The 13,621-nt window shown below is 40.6% G+C and overlaps 1 protein-coding gene and 1 long non-coding RNA gene across 2 annotated transcripts in view; one reads left to right on the forward strand and one right to left on the reverse strand.

Annotated features, from left to right (window-relative positions):
- ascc3 (activating signal cointegrator 1 complex subunit 3) overlaps positions 1 to 13,621 on the forward strand; it is a 626,361-nt gene that overhangs the window by 289,342 nt on the left and 323,398 nt on the right.
- LOC117513722 lies at positions 16 to 5,047 on the reverse strand. Its single transcript, XR_004561691.1, has 3 exons — positions 4,866 to 5,047; positions 3,403 to 3,416; positions 16 to 47 (listed from the first exon to the last, which is right to left on the reverse strand). It is a non-coding gene; the product is annotated as an uncharacterized LOC117513722 (long non-coding RNA).

Raw genomic sequence — 13,621 nt, forward strand, 5'->3', positions numbered from 1 at the left:
GTTGTACAATAGCACAACTCTTCTCTTGGCACCCTGTTATAAGATTTCTCCATGGCTGCAAAATCTCCGTCTGTATATGGATGTCTGTCAGTTTTTATTTTCTGGTTCCGTTTATTCCGTCATTTATAATCGCTAACTGAAAAAAATATTTTATTGCTTCATTTCGACACAAAACGGGAGAGAACGACGGAATTTGCTTTAAAATGTATTCCATACGGAGGCCGCCATTACAGGAAGCGGTCGTGTGTGCGCAGTGGTGTTCTGGGCAGCGACTCTGTCACCGCGCTCATTGCTTTCTGAAGGTAAACGTGAGCAAAACCTCCGTTTATGGATTTCCGTCCAATTTTTTTTTCCATGTTCCGTTTATATCATCGTATAAAACCGCTAACTTAAAACATATATATATTTTATGGCTTTATTTCGACACGAAACGCGCTCCTATCAAACCGGGTGTCCGTATGAGAAAATCAAACTCACCCCTCTCTTCTTCTATGGCGTTTAATGGCAGCCGGCATCCTTATTGTTGGACTGCTGCCACCTACTGTATCAGGCCGTTAAAGCAACCCTAAATCCTCTCATTGAGCCGTGTCTTTCAAGCAGTGGTGTCAAAAGTACACACATTTGTTACTTAAGTAGAAGTATAGATACTGCAGTTTAAAAACACTCTGGTAAAAGTTGAAGTATCAACTTGACCTCTTTACTCAAGTAAAAGTGAAAAAGTATGTGCTTCAAAACCTACTTAAAGTATAAAAGTATAAAGTAACCTTTAAAAAAAAAAAAAAAAAAAAAAAGGTAGATGCCACTATATGAATTGAAAGCTTAATTTAAAAACTGATTCATTCTACATGTGGCCCAAGACCCAAAACCCAAAATTACCCCCCAACACCACCTGCACGCAAATGTTTCAATTCTAGAAGCTCTGAAATGCAATCTGGGACTATTCCAGACAATAAACTGCAGTGAGTGCAGCATCCATTTAGTGAAGGAAAAAAACACAACTTTCCTTATTCAAATTCATTCCAGTAGTATTCTGCTCTTACTAGGATGCAGCAGTTTTCTAGTTTGGCAGATAGTTCTGGAGAAAATCACTGAAGAAATTAACACAATGAAAATATGGTTTGACCGAAACAAACTCATTAAATAAGACAGGGATGAAGTGGAGGTGTAAGAATCGCTAGGTGTTCACAGGAAACATTTATTTATTTATGTATGTATTTATTTATGTATGTTCTTTGTTAGTTGCTTTTATATTTTCTGTTGTGTTTCTATTCAGGTTCTTTTTGCCTTTCTCTAGAATTGTATATAATAATCATTAGATTATTAATATATAAACAAAAATAAATTTAAGAAATATTACAATTTGAAAACAAATGCACCCGAACGTGATGACGGCTGCAATTGCTTAATGCTAACTTTTAACATTGAAAATGCCATAGACATGCTAACGCATTAGCGTCGCTCCCGTTTTTAAGTTATAAAATACATCCATCAACTGTTTCAGAAGACCATAACAGGTCGGTTTAACATAGAAAAGGTAAATAATACTCACAGAAGTATGCTCTTTAGGGTTTTAGCGGGGGAAAATTAAGCGAAAGAAAGAAAGAATAAATGAAGCAATGGTCGAAGCATTGCTTCAATCTGCGAACCACTGCTTCAATTGGTTCACGGTTCAAAGCAAAGCCGCGCTGCAGAAAAGTTGATTACAGGCGCACATGATGTGAAATATATACGAGGTCTATTAGAAAAGTATCCGACCTTATTATTTTTTTCAAAAACCATATGGATTTGAATCACGTGTGATTACATCAGACATGCTTGAACCCTCGTGGGCATGCGAGAGTTTTTTCACGCCTGTCGGTTACGTCATTCACCTGTGGGCAGTCTTTGAGTGAGGAGTCGTCCACCGCTCGTCGATTTTTTTCATTGTTTAGGAATGGCTCAGAGACTGTTGCTTTGTTTGACACCATTCAATAAATTCAGCTGGTTTTTGGTAAAAATTTTAACGGCTGATGAGAGATTTTGGTCTGGTAGTGTCGCTTTAAGGACGGTCCACGGCGCCTGACAGCGATCTGCGCTTCGAGGCGGCAGCGTCTCGCCGTTTCAAGTTGAAAACTTCCACATTTCAGGCTCTGTTGACGCAGTAAGTCGTCAGAGAACAGAGAACTTTCAGAAGAAGTCGGCATGAGGAGTTTATTCGGACATTCCATTGTTAACGGTCATTTTGTAATGAAAGAACGTGCGGGCAGAGTCGCATGTCGGGCTGGACCCGACCGCGGGGGGTCGCGGCAGGAAAAACACCTCCGTGTTGAAAACCATTTGTAGAATTCAGGCGGAATTCACGGAAACGACTCGGCGAATTTGCGCGTACGTCTTTCATTAAAAAATGTCCTTAAACAGTGGAATGTCCGCATAAATTCCTTATGCCGGCCTCTTCTGAATCTTCTCTGTTCTCTCACGATGTCCTGGGTGAATTAAGCCTTAAATTAGGATGTTTTCAGCTCGAAACAGGCCGACGACAGCGCCTGGAAGCGCTGCAGGACGTCCCGCTCCGTGGGAAGTCCTTACACCGACAGAAACACCCCATAATCTCTCATCAGCCGTTAAACTTTTCACAGAAAACCATCTTAATTTCTCGGATATTCCTCACAGGTCCAGAAAAAAGTTTGATAAAGCAACGCGCGCCGTCTCGAGCAGCGTGTGAAACAAAGGAATTCAGCCGAGAGGGCGGGACCACATCTCACTCAAGGCCTGCCCACAGGGAAATGACGTCACCCGACACGCGTGAAAAACTCACGCATGCGCACGAGGGTTCAAGCATGATTGGTGTAATCGCATGTCATTCAAATCCATATAGTTAAAAAAAATAATAAAAGGGTCGGTTTATTATCTAAGAGACCTCGTATATAAACATTAAACTGAAGCCAAGAGTAACGAGGCTTTTTGTTTTAAAAATGTAAGGAATAGAAAGTACAGATACTTGTGTGAAAATGTAATGAGTAGAAGTAAGAAGTAGGCAGAAAAATAAGTAATGGAGTAAAGTATAGATACCTAAAAAGTGTACTTAAGTACAGTAACGAAGTATTTGTACTTCGTTACTTGACACCTCTGCTTTCAAGTATTTAAAAAGGCAACACTTCCTCCTCTCACTGGACTTTACTGCTAAAATACTTCCTACAGAAACTCCTTTCAGGCCTTACAATTGATTTCCTTCCGTTTTTACACTTTATAGCTTTCTTTTGACATGAAATGCACTCCTCTCCAAACGTGTGTCCCGGTGATGAAATCTAACTTACCCCTCTCTTCTTCTACGGCAATTAATGGCATCGCACTGCTGCCACCTGCTGCATCAGTCCATTATAGCAGTACTAAATCCTCTCGATGAGTCCAGTGTCTTTCAAGTACTTAAAAAGTCAACACTTCCCCCTCTCAACCTTCTGGCTAAATTGCTTTCTGCATAAACTTCTTTTAGTACTTACAACTGATTTATTAAGTTTTTACTCTTTAATCGATTAAAAAATGACAAGATATATTTTGAAGTAAAATAAAATGCTAATACTGTAAAAGTGTTCATTGGTTATAATTTTTATCATTTATATTAAAACTTGTGGCATTTGAAAGTGCTGGATTCTGGTGACAGTATTTCACAAGACTTTATTTAAAACTCAGTTGGTCTCGTGGTTCAATCAATCAATTTTTTTTTTTATTTCGGACTTAGTTGTCAATTCCAGTATCATGGCAGTTCACAATATAAGCAAATCAAATGAACAAAGCTTCTTTGTACTCTCTGTACCTCTACACTCATATGAAAAAATAAACAAGATAAAAAAAGAAGCAAATCAAAAAATGACAACAAGAAAGTTCGAAAGGGAGTCGGAAGAAGTAAAAATCCCACCCCAGTGCACATATCTTCAGTGGTTGCTTAATTGACAGTAAATACAACTGCAGTTAATTTACAATACCTAAATATATTTACAATTTCCCCCAAAAAGTGATTTCCAAATTAAATAAAACATTAAAAAAGAAAACTCAGCAGTGCCACACAGATAACATGAATGCAGAATGCCACCATAGACTTCCATTTTTTTTTTATCTAATAACAGCCATGGACTTGCTGCCAGTAGAACTGCAGGTTGAGGTGCTGAAGTATGTAGGTATCATGGACCTACTCAATGTGGAGAAGGCCTACGGCCACATGCCATCCATCCGCACACCAAGTGTTTGGAGAGAGGTGAAGATGTACAGGGTTGATGACCAGTACTTGCCAGAAGTGTGGGAGTTTATGACCAAGGAAGTGGGATGCCACTTGAAGGAACTTCATTTGCCCTACATGGCAGAAGAAGAGATAAGCTTCAGCAACGTGGAAAAAGACTTTTCATTGGCAATACTTATCATGTCTTTTAGTGTCTTTAAGTGTATTATTTATTTTACCAGGTAATAGCATAAAGGTTCGAATAATTTATTTATTTTGTAAGACACACTTAGGATTTGGTTAATTATGTAGAATGAAAGCAGAAATTATAGTCAGTTAAATTATTGCAGACAGTCATTCCATTTGTGGATGGTAACTTATTACGGACACATACTGTCATACAAAATAGTAAATAAATTGTGATGAAATTAATACACTTTAGTCATTTTTTGCAGTATGATAAAAAGCACTGTTTTAGGCAAAGGAAAACTGTCCAAATTGCACTCAGAATGCATCAAATTGCACCATTTTTTTTTTTTTCAAAATTTCCGATGGGGGGCATGCCCCCAGACTCCCCTAGATGACTTCGCGGCTTCGCTGCACAGTCCGTCCACTCACGGAAAATGTTCAGTCAAAAAATTTTCAGTTGCTTGCAGCCATGTTTCTCTAAATCCACAAACGCACAATGTAACTCCTTCTGGCCTTCTCTATACTTCTCCATCATATTCTCAGAGGAAACATTGCATCGTAGTGCACTTTCTCAGCATGAACCCATATTGCTGCTCACAGATCTTCACCTGTTTTCTAAGCCTAGCTGCTACTCCTTCCCATAACTTCATGCTGTGGCTGATCAACATTATGCCTGCACATCTTGCAGCTCTGCACATCACCCTTGTTCTTAAAAATAGGAACAACACACTTTGTCTCCACTCCTCAGGCATCTGCTCACTTTCCAAGATTTTATTAAACAATCTGGTTTTTAACTCCACTCCCATCTCTCCTAGACATGTCCGTGTCTCCACTGGAATGTCATCTGGACCAGCTGCCTTTCCACTCTTTATCCTCTTCATAGCTGCCCTCACTTCATCCTTACTTATCTATTGTACTCCCTGATTTACTCTTGCCACATCATCCAGCCTTTTCTCTCTCTCTCATTTTTTTTCATTCATCAGCTCCTCAAAATATTCCCTCCACCTTCTCAACACACTCTCCTCGCTTGTCACCACATTACCATGTGCATCTTTTACCACCCTAACCTGCTGTACATCCTTTTCAGCTCTGTCCCTTTGTCTGGCTAACCAGTACAAGTCCTTTTGTCCTTCCTTCCTATTCAACTTCTTGCACAGCTCGCAGTATGCTTTTTACTTATCTTAGCTCTTTTTGCCTTACACCCCATCTCCTTGTTCTCCTGTCTGACTTTCTTTCATCTCTCCGACTATCCCAAAACTTTTTTGCCAACCTCTTTCTTCTTATGCTTTCCTGGACATCTTTGTAACACCACCAAGTCTCCTAATCTTCCTTCCACTGTCCAGATGTCACACCTAGTACCTTCCTAGCTGTCTCCCTCACCAGATCTGCTTTTCCAGTTGTCCCAACTTGCTTCCCCTCCATCCAGTGCCTCTCTCACCTGCTCACTAAATTTCACTCAATTACACAAAAATCTTGTGAAAGTTCTAAAAACTACTACCCAAATGCCTGTCTCTACAAAAAGGTGTCTTAAAGTTGTTGACACAATCCATTTTACAAAACTGACAGAAAACTCATTACCAAGTTTAAAAACTACAGTTTGAAAAGCACAGTCACCACTAGTTTTTAAACAAGTATGAGGGACCTCCAATAAGCTTTTGTCTGACAATCTTAATGAGCAACTTATAGGGCTTTAACAAGTCTGAGATGTACTCAGGTGCTTGACACTGCAGTGCTTTTATTGTTAAAATCAAAATTCACTGTCTGTACACTTGTCATGGAGGGGAAAAACTATCTATGGAGACTAACACCATTTTTATACCAGACTGTAAACATTTTTATTTGTGCCCTAAAGTTGAACATTTTGGACATTCATGGACTTAAATGGGAACCTGCTCACTTTTGGAGCAAACCTCAAGCTTCCAGTCAAGGATCTACAACTTTTTCTTCTTTCAGGTGGGTTTCATCTGAGATTATTGAAGCTTATGTCTTGGAAGCAGACCCAGTCACAAAATATTCATTAAAGCTGCTGAATCTGAACAAAATTTAAGTGATGTAATAGGGAGTTCATCAATTGGACAATATGACTGTTTCATATTACTCATCACAGCAATAATATCATATTGTAATATGATACAGTAATATGATCTGTTGCCTCCTGTGCTCAGTGTGGCACTTCAGATCAGTGACTTACTACAGTTGACAATGATCATTTTAATTAGGAATGTGAAGAGGACTTCCTTCACTTCATCATCACCAATGGGCAAGGGGTAGCTGACCAATGAATGGCAAAAAAACAAAACTGTTAAAAATCATGGAACAAGCTATCTTTTAACATCCCTCATATTTGTTGTGTGGTTAATTAAATAGGTATACTCGTCAGCTTCTTAACCAGCAGGTAGGTTGAGTGGTTATTCAACTCAAGCAAGGGAGTGCCACAAACTGTTATTCTTAATTTCCAGAGCCAAGGTAGAAGTTAAAAGAATGCCAGGGGACTCAGAATCATCTGCCACATGCACATCATGATGTGGGAAGGAGCAGCAACTGTTGGTGGGGGGATGGTCACCACAGTTTCACTGGCAACGTGGCGTGCTCAGGGGTGGTCTGGCCTGATGGCATGTGCTCTCATTTAGCTGTCAGAGGATGATTCTTGGCATTAGCCTGGTACCACAGGGCCCAGTTGACAGTGCCCAGCTGTATGCCAAGCCTCACCTAGAGGGCAAACCCCCAGGAGGAACTGGGGTTGGTGCTGGGAGACGACATTCTCTCACTCATCACCAACCACTTATCCGGGATCAGGTCATGGGGGGAGACGACACAAAAAAATAAATACTTAGACCTGTGTATACCTAATCTTAACCAAGATGGCACACTCCCCGACCAACTTGAATGGGCCCTGTGGTGATTTCCGCCACCTCATGATGGCAATACTTTTACACAGTCTAACCAAGCCTCACTGTAAAACCTACACACCCATATGGGTGTGAAAACAGGGGAAGCAGCACCAGGTGAAAGATTAGGCCTGTAACCTTTATTGTCTAACGGGGGCCTGTTATTTGTTGATCCTGGAAGGACCCAAAGCTGCGTCACCACCCTGTGAACATGCAGGTTAGAGAGGTGAATCATTTGTTGAGCTTGGAACATTAAAACTGATCATATAACATATACTAAAGAAGCAGACAGTAAAAAAAAAGTTTGTTAAAAAATTGTACTGCATCGTTCATCCATTCATTTTCTATACCCACTTACTCTAAGTAAAGGTCATGGGGGGCTGGAGTCTATCCCAGCAGTCATAGAGCATGAGGCATGGTACACCCTGAATAGGACACCAGTCTGTCGCTGGCCACACACACACACACATACACACACACACACACACACACACACACTACGGTCAATTTACATACTCACCAGTTCACTTAATCTGCATGTCTTTGGAAGTGGAAGGAACCCGGAGAACATATAAACGCCACACAGAAAGCCCCAGGTCGGAAGCAATCCCACAACTTTCTTGCTGTGAGGCAACAGTGCTAACCGCTAAGGCAGCGTGCTGCCCATTACTGCATTGTCTTTTACAAAATGTATTCATTTCCTCAATTAAAATTCAGTCTGTATCAGTCTAAAGTGTGAAACACTCACACATGTGCATACACACACACACAGATGTCCTACAGTCACCTCAGCTTCTACTTGATGTTGTATTATATTATATTATGAAGAAATATAAAAAAGAAATGATGGCAAATTAAAAGCATGTCAAAGTAATTGTCTGGACTAAAAAGCAGCAGAGATCAGATGAAGGCAGTGATGCAGGATGATCTTCTGTCCTGTGCAAAGATGGAGACCTCTTGGAGGGGTTAACCTCAAGGTAATTGAAAACAGCTCTGCACATGTGACCGCTGTTTACTCGGTTCAAAGCCCATTTATCTGCAGGTTTCACTGATATTACGGGAGAAGGGCTGAGTTGGCGCTTTGAGCACCTGAACACTGCGAGAGTTTGTGCTGCAGTGCAGACATTTAAAGCTCCTTGACTGTCTGTCTGTCTGTGGGTCGTGATCACACTGCAGGAGCCTGTGGTATTAAAGACATATTGAAACTGATGTCAGACACCTTTTGCATCTGTGTTGTGGGGTATTTCTGAACAAATGGGACATTTTCTTTGAGTATACTGTTGTGGCACATGGAAAAACAGAATCTCCAGAGAGCCACAGGGATTTATAACTGCATACATCTTTGGAGTTGTTCACCATTACTGCCACATCTCTAGTGCTGGTTCAGCCTCATCTGAATAAATAAGCTGAGGGAATGAAGGCAGGTGCATAATTCACCTGACAGCGTTTGGATTGTCAAAAACAACACAAAGTACTTGTTTAGGAGCCAAAAGGAAGCATCCTGTAAGTTTTCTAACTTTACTAGTGAGATGTTGTTTCCATGACAGACTTGTGTGTTGATTGAGCAGATGTTTGGTAGTATCTCTAAATTGGGTTGTTTTTCGTAATTCCTCCTCCAGGCTGTTATTGATCATTACTCATAATATGACTTTTATTGATACATGCAAGACAACAGCAGCAATGAAAATGTAACACAGAAATAAGAAAGTGCTGCCCATCCCAGTATGTTTCTAATATATAATTATTTTCTAATATTTTAATAATCTAATCTATAAAAACAGGGGTGGGAATGTCTAGACACCTCGCAATTCAAAGGACTGTGAGTTGATTATCAAATGTTTATCAATGCATCTTGATGCATGTTTTCTTCCGCCATCTGTGTATGTTTGGCCTTATGTATTTACTGACTCGGATTATTACCACTCCAGCAGTTAAAAGGTCAAACACGTATGTGCATCTCACCGTGATGCAGTTGCGCACTGGCTGTGGTGCACTTACAGTTTGTACTTGTTAGAATAATTCAAACAGGAACGTGTGTTGTGATAATAGCAAGACTTACTTGACTCCAGATATTTTGACTCTCTGAAAACTGCAGAAAATGTGGTGTACAACATCTGTTCTCATCCTGTGCATGCATATTTCCTTTTAATTGCACTTTGGGTTCAATGGATTGAACTGTGCTCATAGTGCACTCCAACATAATGCATATTGAAGTAAAAACAGTGGTGGAGATGATTTTGGGTTACCAGCTGTAAATGACAGCTGTGATACTCAGCAAACAAGATGTTTGGATTTTTTCTTAGCCATTTATGAAAAAGAATATCCATCTTTTTTCACTAAAGACATCAGCTGAACTTTCAGTGTGCTTACAGAGGGTGGAAGATTTTTAACCCTCTGGAGTCAGAGGGCATTTTTTGGACATTTCACTCGCCTGGCATAAATGTTTTATTATTGCTGTTACCAGCTCTCCCTGCATCCCACAATCAAGTTTTATGTCTTTTTTTTTTCAAGACAACCTGTACTTTCAGAATATATATGTTTTTGTTGTGTTTTATAAGTGTAATAAAGGTGTACAATCAAAAGCAGGCAAGGAAAAAATAAAGCGAAAAATAATTTTCTACACACATTTATTCAAAGCACACAGCAAACTATAATAAACAACTGTTTTAACACTTTATAAAGGTAATTTGAGGTCTTGTGGGAAAGACTGTGCAACAAAAAGGTTCAAACAATAAACACAAATGCACATTTTGAACAATATATACAAAATGGTCTATGCGTTTTGTTGTCCATTGATATTGTAAACAGTGCTTTACGCAGAGAAAGCAACAGAGTTATTCAGTAACATTCACATGCAAACTAGTGGAGCAATCCTGATAGTTACACACTCTTTGTTTGAGCACGTGAGATTGTCATCAGAGGCTCTCCGTGTGCTCCTGCTTTCACTGATCGCTGTGCATAATGGCGCAAGGCGCACTGAGTATGTACTAATAGTATGTACTCATTGGAGCACCCAGGGGGCTATTCAGACGGGCCAACTAGTAACACATCACTCCTGAAAACGAGCTTTGGCTTTTCACGTGAGGTAAATCTGCCCTATGATTGGATTTTGGAAAACCATGTGAAGGTGAGCCAGTTCCGATTGGACACTCAACATTGTGCACGTCATCACACAGCTTCTATGAGGAGTACAAAGATGACCGATGGCTGGCTCGAACATCTGCAGAGTTAACCTTTCAGCAAAAAAAAAAGTAAGTTTCTATCTCATATCATTCCAGAGTTATTTATAATTTAGTAAAGCTTTGTCTTAGCCGTCGTCCCCAGAGGGTTAAAGCAAAAAATTTCTTTGGAGGCACAAGTGCTCTGTCACAAGTGTTTCATTTGTTCATATATATATATATATATATATATATATATATATATATATGAGGTCTGTTAGAAAAGTATCCGACCTTTTTATTTTATGCAAAAAATATATGGATTTGATTCATATGTTTTTACGTCAGCCAAGCTTGAACCTTTGTGCGCATGCATGAGTTTTTTTCACGCCTGTCGGTTGCGTCATTCATCTGTGGGCAGGCTTTGAGTGAGCACTGGTCCACCCCTCTCGTCGTTTTTTCATTGTGAGGAAATGGCGGAATGATTGGGGCTTTGTTCCATCAGAATTTTTTCAGAAACTATTAGAGACAGGCAGCTGGAATCCATTCGGAAAATTCAGATGGCTTTCGGTGAAAATTTTATTTGCTTCACAGAGATTAAGGAGTGTTACTACTGCTTTAAGGACGGCCCACAATGGTGCATGGCACTCTGAGCCGCGATCGACGGGCAGAAACCACCAGATCATTTCTAAATGGATGGCTGTGTGGGTCCGGGACCGTCGTGTGCAATTTCTCTGGTTATCACAAGAGCTGGACATCAGCCGTTTTCCGGCAGATTTCACTTTTAACAAGAGATTTTGTCATGGAAAGCCGCGCAGAGGCTTCGCGCGTCACGACGGATTCGCTGATGGAGCGAGACAAAGAACACCTCCGTTTTGGAGTGTCAGAGGACAAGTTGGGACATGCCCAGCTCTCCACAATTTCTCTTATACTCACTCGACTGGTAAGCCACTGAAAGCCGAGCACAGAGCCACCCACTCTGACGAGTGGGTGGCTCTGTGGCGTAAGAGTTCTACCAACCTATAAGCTCCGGTATGATTTCAAGTCACTGTCAACCAGGAGTCGTCGGTAGCCAGGGTTAAGCACCGGCCCGAGGAAGACCAAATCACAATGGAAATATTCCAGTGTGGATGAGAGGTGTGAGCTTCAGCTGGGGCACAGAAGAAAGAAGCGGGATTAGAGCCCATGCTGGACAGTTTCTTCAACTTCCACAGCTTCCACCACAGCCTGTGCTTCCATCCTTTCTGCTGTTCTAATCACTGCATAAATTACAGCAGTGAGCTTTCTTTTTATGTTTACTGAAAAACGCTGTTTATGTTTGCTCCATCACGATTACGCCAAAAGTCGTTCTCAAGAGTGCACAAAACTCCGGCCATCTGTTCTCCATCTGTATATTTCTTCCAAGAGAGCTGTTATATTTGTGCGTTAAAGAGACAGCAAATTGTGTTGTCACCCGAGTCAGTCATTAAATGTGTACTGCTCTTTTTTGTTTTGTTGTTGTTTTTTTTATCGTCAATCATAACTGAAAAACATTCCCCTCAGCCTGTCAGAAAATAAAATGCTGTTTATTCAAGGCCAGAGATGAGATAATTATTTTACGTATACAGTGTGACACGTGTGACTCAAACCATCAATCAAAGCATTTATCACCATCTTTTTTTAAGTGTTATATATTCAAGGCATTTGAGCTTTTGTTGTTTGTGCTATACAGCTCAGAGAAAGTAAACAATACTGCATTCTGTTTAGCATTAAATAAAAGCTTAAAAAAAAAACCTCCCTCTGCAACTTGTGTCCATGACGCCGTGATGAGTGACATCAGAATGGCTGCAGAGGTGAGGATCTGCACATTTAGGTTTTGCATCATTGAACATTCTTTTCTAACCTGAATGAAAATCCTTTAATAATTTAACCCCTTTAAAAATGGACTTTTTATTGACCTTGGTCAGTTCAACAGTTTCAGACTTTTTGAGTTGTCTTCATCCATTAGAGCATATGTTGGCCAGCATAGATGCCGGTGTCATGAACTGGCTGATGTTCCATCCAGCTGAGCTTGCTGTTTAGTGAAACACATCTCAAGATACAAAGCAATGCGGAAAATAACACAGGGTAAGAAAAAAATGGAAGGGACAAAGGTAAAAAATAAACAGAGCAGGACTGTATTACGAGGCTCCAGCTTCAGCATCCTTTGGCTGTCCTGGCTGTCGTCTCAGTCTACACTCTGACTGCAGTCAGTAGTATATTGCCAAGGAGACTTTTTACTCGCTGCTTCATTCTGTGGTTTATGACTGCGCCAGAGGTGACACTCCTCTGGTCGCAGGTGATTTCAGTGCTACCACTGGCACTGGGATGGCAGCAAACAAAGGCAGCATTGGCTCTCATGCATCTGTTAACTCCTTGCTTCTTCAATTTTCAAAACCTGGAGTTATGAGTTGCTGGAGCTTAGTTTCAACATCCAGACTAGCAACACTGGACGTGGTTATTCTGATAGTCACGATGAAGTGAAGTTTGATCGATCACATTCTCATAGGAAGATGCTGAGGACTCCTGTAGAATTGTAGGATTTATGGAAGTGCTCAGTAGTGAACTCTGATTGCAGATTTAATGTAGCTTAATCAGCCTGATCATTAATATCAGGCTGATTTGCACAAGTTTGCACACAATTTAACAAATGAGCCGAATGGAATATCGGAATTCTTTCATGGTAAGGTAATAAAAACTGAAAGATTCCAGGGATTGCACTGAAGTTGCCAATCTTCACAGGAGGAGGAATTTTATCTCTGAGATCATTTTGAATACCATCCAGGGAAGTCAGGGAAGTCAAGGGACTTGAAATGCCTCCTCCAAAAATATTTGTAGTCCCATCACAGTCCTAGCAGGTCATAGTACGGTTGAGCACTTGTATCTGGACTTATTCATGTCAGAGCCCTGTTGAGTGACCCTCCAGACTGCTGTGAACCACATTAATGTGAGGTGGTGAAACCAAGGAGGAAGGAGGAAGTAGAAATCTGCAGGAGTTCAGTCCTCCAGCTAGGTGTAGATGTTCTCTTCATGCTCTAAGCATTGCTTGCTTGCATCTGGGAGACAGGGATCATCCCAACAGTCTGTAAAACCTGGTTCACACGACAAGGTAATTAGGCCAATATTGGACCCGATCTTCCCCTTCCGACAACCTTAAGGATGCCCCGACAATCATGATA

This window comes from Thalassophryne amazonica, chromosome 7, assembly GCF_902500255.1.
Source record: "Thalassophryne amazonica chromosome 7, fThaAma1.1, whole genome shotgun sequence".
In the NCBI taxonomy this organism is placed as follows: Eukaryota; Metazoa; Chordata; class Actinopteri; order Batrachoidiformes; family Batrachoididae; genus Thalassophryne; species Thalassophryne amazonica.